Below are 12308 nucleotides of genomic sequence, written 5' to 3'. Positions count from 1 at the left end.
CACAGCGCTATGTATCATAGTTCGCTTGCAGGAGCAATTTATTTGCGCAAATCCAAGATAGAGGCAGCGTGGCCCTCCTCACTCACACACCAGCGTCGGGGTGTTCCTTATCTTACTTAGCTAGTGAATGAGAAAACTACTTAATGGATTTAGATTGGGTTTTTTTCTAGAATTTGCTTGAAGATTCCGGTTGATTTTGCGACTTCTCTCACTGCGCTATGTATCATAGTTCGTTTGTGGTACCGAATTATTTGCGAGAATCTGAGAGAGGCAAGGGGGGCGGGGACTTCCTCATTCACGCGTCTGCCTCGGGGCATTCCTTACCTCCACTTAGCTAGCAAATGAGAGAACTACTTAATGGATTTAGATTGGGTTTTTTTCGAGAATTTGCTTGAAGATTCCAGTTGATTTTGCGACTTCTCTCATAGCGCTATGTATCATAGTTCGCTTGCAGGAGCAATTTATTTGCGCAAATCCGAGATAGAGGCAGCGGGGCCCTCCTCACTCATGCACCAGCCTCGGGGTGTTCTTTACCTTGCTTAGCTAGTGAATGAGAGAACTACTTAATGGATTTAGATTGGGGTTTTTTTCTAGAATTTGCTTGAACATTCCGGTTGATTTGCGACTTTCTATCACTGCCCTATGTATCATAGTTCGTTTATGGTACTGAATTATTTGCGAGAATCTGATAGAGACAAGGGGGGCGGGGACATCCTCATTCAGGCGTCTGCCTCGGGGCGTTCCTTACCTCCACTTAGCTAGCAAACAAGAGAACTACTTAATGGATTTAGATTGGGGTTTTTTCTAGAATTTTCTTGAACATTCCGGTTGATTTTGCGACTTCTCTCACTGTGCTATGTATCATAGTTCACTTGCAGGAGCAAAATATTCATGCTATTTTGAGACAGAGGCTGTGGGCCGAGCAGATGGGGAAGCATGACGTCAGTAGTGGGGAGTCTGTCTGTCTCTGCGTTTTGGAGTGTACCTTGCCTCTGCTTGGCTAGTGATACCTGTTTGTTTATTGATTTTTAAAGTTTGTCCTGTCTCACTACTACGCGGGTGGAGCCACGTGGGACAGCTAGTATAAAATATATAAATGATGGTACCGTCCTAGAGAGTCTCATCTTATGTATGTAAAATTTAGTATAATATAAAATGTAATTATATAGAGCTTATCTGGCTAAAAGAGGCAATTCCACCCTGGGTCGAGAGGGGGCACTGTTCCTAACTAACCTCTTTTTCCTTTACGTCTGCAGTTTCTGAAAGGCAAGTCCCCGAAGACGCATGACCTCATTTCCTTTCAATTTCTGGAAGTCCTGCCCCTTCCAGCAGAATCGCCATATACACATCTGCCGCTCACAGGAAATAACCATTGTACCTTAATAATGTCTGCTTTAATTATCTGCCATTGTTTGACACCTGAAACTTGAGCTGAGCCTGAACAGCACAATACAACAATGATGTGAATTATATTGAATGAATATCTTCTTGTGCTCCTTATTAAACAATGTCTACAATTCATTAAATAATTTCAACATTTACACAGGACATTCCTTAAAACACTGAAAGCTAAATGACCCACTCTGGGCTGATGGGCAGCATTGAACACTTTGGAGCACTGCCCAATTCGTTAAGAGCTCTGTGTGCTGGTCATCTTGTAAAGTATAACATTTGCAAAGCTTTTCATTTCTTAGATCAGTTGTTATGCCTCACCCTCAGGAGGGAGAAACCAGGACTGTGTTGCATGTTGGACAGAATCCCCCTCAAAACCGGCCTTCTTGTAACTTTACTCATGGATGACACACCATGTCGTAACACATGATGGGAACAGAAAGCTGGCGAGGAGAGGATCCCACAAGCAAAGTAGAGAAGTCTGGTTCACAATGACTACTTTACCAATTTGTATTTTGGAAGCTTCGATTGAGATTACAGGTCTCATTTCCAATCTATTGAGTCCAACTGGGATTATTGTTATCTCGAATCTGACCTAACTAATTTTTATGGATGTGATCACAATATTCATTATTTTACAATTATCTATTTAAGTAAAATATAACTAGATCCTAGTTACTTGTGATTTAGTGACAAGTGAAAGAGATATGTTTCAATTCACATACAAGTTGGTGAAAGTGGCACTAAAATGTGTTTTGCAGGTGACTGGCCAATATGCAAATTGTGAAACTCACTAAAAAGAAAGGTTTGGTGGGTGGAAAATGAGGAATATTGTGCTTCCTAAAGTCTCTTTCACATTCCATGTTTAGCTGTGTTCTTCTCTACAGCCGTGTAACATTAGAACAATCCAGACATGAACAGCCCCACAAAACTCCTATCCTCTTAATCCTTCTAAAATAACATCAAGTCGAGCTTTGAAGATCCCTAATGTCCAACTGTCTACCACACTACTTGGTGCGTTATTCCATGTGTCTGTGGGTCTCTGTATGAAGAAAGACTTCCAAATGTTTGTGTGAAATTTACCCTTAAGTTTCCCACTGTGTCCCTGTGTTCTTGATGAACTCATTTTAAAATAACAGTCTCAATCCACTGGACTGATTCCCTTCATAATTTTAAACACTTCAGTCATGTCACCTCTTAATCTTCTTTTGCTTAAACTGTATAGGCTCAGCTCTTTTAATTTTTCCTCATAATTCAACCCCTGTAGCCCTGGAATCAGCCTAGTCGCTCTTCTTTGGACCTTTTCTAGTACTGCTATGTCCTTTTCATAACCAGGAGACCGAAACTGCACACAGTGCTCCAGGTGAGGCCTCACCAGTGTGTTATAAGGGTAGAGCAGAACCTCCTTGGACTTGTACTCCACACATCAGGGCGCTATATAACCTAAACACGCGTAATCAGCACCACACTGGTAAAATCAACCCTATTTATGCCTTTAATTCATATTACTACAGAGTGGCACCTTCATTGTTTTTAAATGTGACAATCTGAATATTAAAAGACAAAGCAAACATACAATTGTGTACATTACTTGGTTTTTCAGATGGGAAAACTCTACATAGAAAGTTGCTCCCTGCCAAGCTTTGCACTATTAACTGACAAACACCTTATCCAAGTTGAAGACATGCACACTTAACAGTATATATTTTTTTCTACTAGAGATTTATTTAAATCCTTAACGACAAGCAGATGGATGCACAATTAATGCATGAAGCACTTTCAGGCAGGAACAAAATGGCTTTCTTCTTGTGGAAATGACATGAATTTCTCTGGAACTGAAACACAATTTATTTTACAAATTTTATCTTGCTGCAAATTCAGTTTACTCTAATCATTTTGTTCATCAATTCATGCATTAATTTAAGTTTGATGATAATAAATGTAAATTCTATTTAGTGTTTAAATGAACAACTATATTCACAGTTCTCACCAGCTCCCTGTGAGCGCCAGCTAGAATAATGCTAGGCTCAAATCGAGGAGCTCCACTTACCTTAAATTGTGTTTTCTTTCTTTTCTTTTTTCCCCTCAGGTGAGCATTGGAAACCCGCAATAAGAGGCCACGCCCAAGAAGGTCAAGAAAACCACCTATGCAGGGATCAGCGCATTTCCTGTCATGTGATCCAGGACAGCAGCATAAAAGGGCACACTAGACGAGGGCTAATCAGTTTTGGTTTGGCTGTTAATAGGTTAGGAGCTTGAAAGAGAAAGAGAAAGAGAAAGAGAAAGAGAAAGAGAAAGAGAAAGAGCCCACATAGCATTATCAATTCTCTCTGATTAAGAGAGGACTTTTTAAGATTTTGCAAAAAACACTTAAATAACAATAGATGATGAAACCTAAATGGTTGAATGTGGTTCTTTTTTCTCTTCTTCTATCAATACAATTCTGGCTTTATTTATTTATTGTTGTCTTTTCTATGGCTTGGCGGTGCCAGTCTTTCTATCCCCCCCCAAACCCCCCCCCCCCCAAAATATGATCAAACTAGGCCTTCTGTTGAATATGCTGCTCTCACATAATTGAAGTAGTTGTCTTCCTTCTTACCAAAGAATGGCCTTTCTACTTTATTGCTCATCTGGTTTATTTTTTTCATGTATTGTGCTATAATAAGAACAGAAGGAAAAAATAGGAAAGTTGTCAAAAAATACACCCACACTCAGAATCCAAGTAATATAAAATAATTTTACTAATCTAATTAGTGATGACAATGAGCTGTGAATAATTAGACATAAACCTCAAAACAGGTAAGCAATTAAAAAAAGCAAGACGCTGCAAGGGATCACTCGATTCAACATTCCAAAGTAAATCAAAAAGCCTTATCTATGTAAGGAATAAAAGCACGGACAAAAGCCAAAGAAAGCAAACTTAGAACAAAAGTTCTGGTCACTTGCATCCTAGTGCAGCTTAATCCAAAGAAGGAGAGCAAAGAGCAGAGAACAAGTAGCTTTTAAAACCAGGGCCGGATTAAGGTGGGTGCTATTGATGCTGCCGCATTAGGCCCATTCCTGAAATAGGCCCAGATGAAAACAGACGAGAATTTTCCGGAAGCTGAACAATTTTCCTTTGCTATATTAACCTCAACATAATTCTTAGAATGAAATTTGGAGTCCGATTTTTCGGACGCCTAGACACAGCGTTACTTATTATACAGTTACTATTGTTCTTTGTGCATTTATGCGCACTCAGAAACCAGTGACTGTGAACGAATCGGCAGAGCTTATCATGTACAGGCTTTTGTCATCGTTGAATCTTTCTCAGACATTTCCAAATGTCGAGATTGGGTTGCGCATCTATCTGTGCATGATGGCGTCCAATGCCTCTGGTGAGCGGAGCTTCTCAAAGTTGGGAATAGTCAAAGGAGAGCTGCGGTCCTCGATGGGGCAGGAAAGGCTAAGCATGCTGGCGCTGGAGCATGAGCTGCTGCGCAGCCTTGATTTCACTGACACGATAGAAGAATTTGCGGATGCTAAGGCTCAAAAAACAGCAATATAAGTAAGCAGCACTAGCACAGTAGTTAGGGTGACAATATGCCTAGGTTAAGTTGATCTGGTTTAGCCTTTTCTGCATTAAGTGCACTTTTCAGAGAATTGCTATTGAATGTTGATGTTACATAGTTTGATGTTAATCTCGAGTTGTTACGATACTACGTTATTATTATTCATGTTCAATAAAGGCTGGCTGGTTGCGTCGCAAGCAATTAAGGCTCCTTGGTCGGTCTGAGTGTGCATGTACGGTGAGTGTCGAATGCACATGCACCAAAGCCGAGAAAAAAATAGGCCTTCTTTGCGCTGCAGCATCAGGCCCAATTTCGTCTTAATCCGGCCCTGCTTAAATCTACAAATTAAAGCAAATCCCCTTCAAATGAACTCACACGTTTGGGCCTATCTACAGTTAAGGGGGGGGGAGGAAGAGTACAGGAGTGAAAAATGGAAAATGCAAGCAAAAAATGTAAAACAATTAACAAAAACCAAAGTTGGTGCCCCAGCAGTATACAAAGAGTTAAAAGCTAGCAACAAGCAGAGTTTCATTTTGCATTTAGTTTTGTGCAGTTGACAATAAAATTTGAAGAAGCATAATACCCAATAGTTTCTGATCTTGTTGTGTTTTATTTTTCTCCCCATTGGAGAACAACAACTATTGCTCCCTACAACCTCACTAACACTTCTGCATTTTAAGTGTTTTGTGTTATGCAAAATTAAATTTACTTGGTCATGTTCACGTCATTGTGGAGTGCGGTGTCCTCTGTAAAAACATTTCTTGTTCAATGATTCAACAAAATGCTCCATTGTGCATGTTACTGCATTTTATTCCACAGTTACACCCAACACAGTACAATGGTAGCCCAGCCCTTGCCATTACCTACAGTAGCAGCGCCCTTTCCTGTTTCTTGATTCTTACATATCAGGCTTGAGGATATTCTCACCTGAAGTACCATAGACGGATTTACCGAGTATTGTATTGTTTCTGGCTCAAATGCATTTTCATGATTGTGGCTGTCAACACAACTGGAGAAGTGGGCATTGTACTATCAGAGCAACCACAACACATGTCTCACAGCTAAAGACATTGACTATGCTAGTTTTAATATTTACATATCTTTATAAATGTATTTCTGAGAAAATGTTGGTTTTAATACAGCAGATGCAGTATCTATTTTTGAAATGTTTTGAGCTGAAATGCAAAATGTTTCAATTTTCCAAAACTCTGTTGATTTTTCTCTTATGTTTCGATAATACCTCCTTTAGCTCGGATGAACACTATATAACTAACTTAATTATTACACTAGGTATATTTTACATAAGATGAGACTCTTCAGAAGGATACCAGCATTTATATCTTTTGTACACACTGATTAATTGAATTATACAAATGCTTTAAATAGGTCTGCAATCTCGACAAAACAAAAGTTAAATATGGCTATTACTCTGTTAAGGCTTTTCAGCTTTATTTAATTTCATGTTCTTGTTACTTATTCCTTTCATATTTTTCCTTTACTTTGTATATAAAATTTAAGAATGTGTTTTATTTTTTGAAATACAAAATGAATTAAAAAACGAAAAAGTAATGCATTTGTTTCCATCACATGACTACAGCCATCACACCTTTTGATATCAATATGTTATCCACCTTAATAAAAGGACAAGTGTCTCGGTGTCTGTCTGTGTAGTCTGTTTGATTTCTCTGTCTGTCATTTCAAAAGATGGCACATCACAAACATTTTGGCAAGTAAATGCATTTCATTTGCCATTCCAATAGATGGCACATCACAAATATCTAACACTGCCTTTACAAATCTCATACCAATTGACATATAATAGAGACATGTACATTGTAAACAATAACGCTGAGGTCAATTTTGATTACTTAGATATCTTAGACTGGTAGCACAGCTAGTGTATAAACAGAATGGTAATTGGACTTTTATCCCTCAATGGATAAAAACACTTGATCTCTTTGGTGCTGTTTAGCTTTGAATTCAGCCAGATGTTAGCATCAGGTTTTGATCTGTCTCTCCAACTTTTTTTATTTATTTATTTATTTATTTTTGACTCCGGTTATTTGGATCTGTGAGCCCACTCTGTTTTGTTAAGCGTTGTGGTTAAAAGACTGCCATCTATTGGTCTTACATGGAGCTACAGTTCAAGCAAATATGTTAATGACCCTTTAATCACCATCAGATGATGCCATCAGTAGTAACTGCAAAGAAGAAGCATGGTTCCATTTTTTTCTCTCAATTCTCATTCATCTGTTTTCTGTTCAAGCCGTTTAAAGCATCGTCTGTATGTTTAATATATTTGGCATTTATTATAGCATGTAATACTTTTTTTTTAGAGTAGTTTAAATTTTATATTTAAAGTTGTAATTTCAGTATGATTCTCACATGTGTTATATGCTCCATAACAGTAAGGGGTACTATCAGCAGCAGTGATATTCATCTTGTTCACATATTATCTTTGTTTTCTGTAGATCATTACTTAGATATTGATTTTGTTTTTTCTTTTCCTCAATTGCTATAATGAACAAGTTAACCAAACTTCTCTGGTATGGTTTAGGCAAATGCATATAACCGGTCTGTCAAATTTATACAATGTCTTTGTAGTATTCTATTATCTGCTGGTCTTCTTGCACTCACGATTATCTTCTGGCACTCTGCACAGCCATAACAGTAAGACATAGGTAAAAATGAGTCCAGTGATATTTATTTTTGAAGAACTTTACTTAAGTACTAAATGATTCAGAATTGGCACAGGAAAAGGATTCCAGATGGGTACTAAAGTCCTTGACGTCTCTGTGAATGGCGTGATTTTCGCCAGAAACAACTTGGCAAAACCAAACTCTTAGTTTCTCTGCAAATCTGATTTTCATATAAACTACTAGCTTATCGGTAATGTGCAAATGGTGGAGTACAGTAACTTCTGATTATACACAAGCGGGTGAAGAAATCTTAAATTTCATTTCAACCCAAATTTGCTCTTGCGGACTATGATGAGACGTTATTGTTTAAGAACAATAAACAGTCAGTCCTGAAACTGGACAATAACAACAACAACAACATTTATTTATATAGCACATTTTCATACAAAAAGTAGCTCAGAGTGCTTTACATAATGAAGTAAAGAAAAATAAAAGACAAAATAAGAAATTAAAATAAGACAACAATAGTTAACATTAAAAAAAAGAGTAAGGTCCAATGGCCAGGGGGACAGAAAAAAACAAAAAAAAAACTCCAGACGGCTGGAGAAAAAAATGAAATCTTCAGGGGTTCCAGGCCATGAGACCGCCCAGTCCCCTCTGGGTATTCTATCTAACATAAATGAAATAGTCCTCTTTGTAGTTAGGGTTCTCACAGAAGGACTTGATGATGATGGTCATGCAGACTTCTGGCTTTTAATTCATCACTGTTGGAACATCACGGTGCTTTGAGTAGAGCCACCACCAAAAGGACACCGGAAAAGGAAACAGAAGAGAGAGTAGGGGTTAGTACAGATTTTAGAGCCACCATGAATAATTATAATGAATTAGATATACAGTATATCAGGATTTAAATTACAGTGAAGTTATGAGAAGGCCATGTTAAAGTAATGTGTTTTCAGCAGTTTTTTAAAGTGCTCCACTGTATCAGCCTGGTGAATTCCTATTGGCAGGCTATTCCAGATTTTAGGTGCATAACAGCAGAAGGCCGCCTCACCACTTCTTTTAAGTTTTGCTCTTGGAATTCTAAGGAGACACTCATTTGAGGATCTGAGGTTACGATTTGGAATATAAGGTGTCAGACATTCCGATATATAAGATGGAGCGAGATTATTTAAGGCTTTATAAACCATAAGCAGAATTTTAAAGTCAATCCTGAATGACACAGGTGACCAGTGTAGTGACATCAAAACTGGAGAAATGTGCTCCATTACCAGCTAAGTGTTATACGGTTAAGTGTTCAGCAAATTCTTTTAAATGGGATCAATGTGACCAAAGGACTGTACCAGATATATTCTGTATTCAGATATATTTAGAATTATGCAGTCAATTTCTCTAATTTTAGATGCTATGTAAGATGGAGGCACGTTTTCAGTTTTTTTTTTCGTTTGAGTCTGTTTGTCGCTCTCTGTAGGTTAGCACTGTAATGGTAAATACTTTATTGGTAGCAATAAAACCAATCAGTTTACTTCTTTTACATATGCCTCTATTTTCTGCATACATTTTTCTTTTTTTGATATAACTGTGTTGTATCTTATGAATAATTAATTGCTTTAGATCATAGATTCTTAAAGTATGGGATGTGTGTTGTCTGGATTTCAGTCATGGAGATATATGATTCACAAAAGTATATAATGGAAAAGGGCGGCACGGTGGCACAGTGGGTAGCGCTGCTGCCTCGCAGTTGGGAGACCTGGGGACCTGGGTTCGCTTCCCGGGTCCTCCCTGCGTGGAGTTTGCATGTTCTCCCTGTGTCTGCGTGGGTTTCCTCCGGGCGCGCCGGTTTCCTCCCACAGTCCAAAAACATGCTGGTTAGGTGGATTGGCGATTCTAAATTGGCCCTAGTGTGTGCTTGGTGTGTGGGTGTGTTTGTGTGTGTCCTGCGGTGGGTTGGCACCCTGCCCGGGATTGGTTCCTGCCTTGTGCCCTGTGTTGGCTGGGATTGGCTCCAGCAGACCCCCGTGACCCTGTGTTCGGATTCAGCGGGTTGGAAAATGGATGGATGGATGGATATAATGGAAAATGGTTGGGGTTGTTTTGCAATGGGCCACCATGTGTAGTTTTAAGCAACTGCCATGGCTCTGCTACAGTCTGCAGTGATGATTCTCCAAGGGGAACACCTCAAAGGGAAGACTGTCAATGGTGAATCTCCAAAGGTCATGAAGATGCAAATAGAAAAAATGGATCATGAAGGAGAGGGGGAAAAAAATTAAGATCCTTTAGATGATTTGCTTTAGACGTCCCTGTGTATGGACTTGTTCCACAATTTTTAAAGCTGCTTTGCCGTTTACTTTAACCCTTGAGAAAGGAACTGAGACAGCTGCAATACACATTGGACAAGAGAATTTATCCTTCTACATCAGGGATTATTTTCTCCTTCTTTTGGAACAGACCTGTCCTTGACCTCCGAATCCAGTATTTGGCTTATATAAGAGATGTCATGGGATCCAGCTCCCAGGTTTAGATGTTTTCTTACACAATTGTTTTTTGACACGATTGTCTTCTAAAACAATTTTTTTTTTATACAGTTGCAGTTGTATGCAATAGATATGCACTATTGTGAATACCCTTAGTTATCTGTATACTGATCTCTTAATGGGTGGTAATGAGTATTTTGACCACAGCAGATCCCCACCAAGTCCCAGACACCACTGCCATGACACAAGTCCATCCATCCATTTTCCAACCCGCTGAATCTGAACACAGGGTCAAAAGGGTCTGCTAGAGCCAATCCCAGCCAACACAGGGCACAAGGCAGGAACCATTCCTGGGCAGGGTGCCAGCCCACCGCAGGACACACACAAACAACAACAACAACAACAACATTTATTTATATAGCACATTTTCATACAAAAAGTAGCTCAAAGTGCTTTACATAATGAAGAAAAGAAGAATAAAAGACAAATAAGAAATTAAAATAAGACAACCTTAGTTAACATAAGAAGGAGTAAGGTCCGATGGCCAGAGTGGACAGAAAAAACAAAAAAAAACTCCAGAAGGCTGGAGAAAAAAATAAAATCTGTAGGGGTTCCAGGCCACGAGACCGCCCAGTCCCCTTTGGGCATTCTACCTAACATAAATGAAATAGTCCTCTTTGTAGTTAGGGTTCTCACGGAGTCACTTGATGCTGATGGTTATACAGACTTCTGGCTTTTAATCCATCCATCATTGTTGGAACATCATGGTGCTTTGGGTAGATGGTGGTGGCACAAGCCACCACCAATAGGACACCGGAAAAGGAAACAGAAGAGAGAGTAGGGGTTAGTACAGATTTTGAATGGTTATTATAATGAATTGGATATACAGAGTGTCAGGATTAAATTACAGTGAAGTTATGAGAAGGCCATGTTAAAGTAATGTGTTTTCAGTAGTTTTTTAAAGTGCTCCACTGTATTAGCCTGGCGAATTCCTACTGGCAGGCTATTCCAGATTTTAGGTGCATAACAGCAGAAGGCCGCCTCACCACTTCTTTTAAGTTTTGCTCTTGGAATTCTAAGGAGACACTCAGTTGAGGATCTGAGGTTGCGATTTGGAATATAAGGTGTCAGACATTCCGATATATAAGACGGGGGCGAGATTATTTAAAGCTTTAAAAACCATAAGCAGAATTTTAAAGTCAATTCTGAATGACACAGGTAACCAGTGTAGTGACATCAAAACTGGAGAAATGTGTTCGGATTTTCTTTTCCTGGTAAGGATTCTAGCAGCTGCATTCTGCACTAACTGCAAACGATTGATGTCTTTTTTGGGTAGTCCTGAGAGGAGTGCATTACAGTAATCTAGTCGACTAAAGACAAACGCATGAACTAATTTCTCTGCATCTTTCGATGATATAAGAGGTCTAACTTTTGCTATGTTCCTTAGGTGAAAAAATGCTGTCCTAGTGATTTTATTAATATGCGATTTAAAATTCAGATTACAATCAACGGTTACCCCTAAGCTTTTTACCTCCGATTTGACTTTTAATCCTAATGCATCCAGTTTATTTCTAATAGCCTCACTGTATCCATTATTGCCAATCACTAAGATTTCGGTTTTTTCTTTATTTAATTTGAGAAAGTTACTATTCATCCATTCTGAGATACAGGTTAGACATTGTGTTAGCGAATCAAGAGATTTAGGGTCATCAGGTGCTATTGATACATACAGCTGTGTGTCATCAGCATAGCTGTGGTAGCTCACGTTATGTCCCGAGATAATCTGACCTAATGGAAGCATGTAGATTGAGAAGAGCAGCGGACCCAGGATAGAGCCTTGTGGAACACCATATAGAATATCATGTGTCTTTGAGTTATAATTACCACAACTAACAAAGAATTTTCTCCCTGCCAGGTAGGATTCAAACCAGTTTAAGACACTGCCAGAGAGGCCCACCCATTGACTAAGGCGATTCTTAAGAATATTATGATCAATAGTGTCAAATGCGGCACTCAAATCTAAGAGGATGAGAACAGATAAATGGCCTCTGTCTGCATTTACCCGCAAGTCATTTACTACTTTAACGAGTGCAGTTTCTGTGCTGTGATTTGTTCTAAAACCTGACTGAAATTTATCAAGAATAGCATGTTTATTGAGGTGCTCATTTAACTGCATAATGGCTGCCTTCTCTAGAATTTTACTTAAGAAAGGCAGGTTAGAGATGGGTCTATAATTTTCAAGAGAAGAGGGG

This window comes from Erpetoichthys calabaricus, chromosome 18 (genome assembly GCF_900747795.2).
Source record: "Erpetoichthys calabaricus chromosome 18, fErpCal1.3, whole genome shotgun sequence".
Classification (NCBI taxonomy): domain Eukaryota; kingdom Metazoa; phylum Chordata; class Cladistia; order Polypteriformes; family Polypteridae; genus Erpetoichthys; species Erpetoichthys calabaricus.
Note: the sequence above shows the minus strand (reverse complement) of the source record.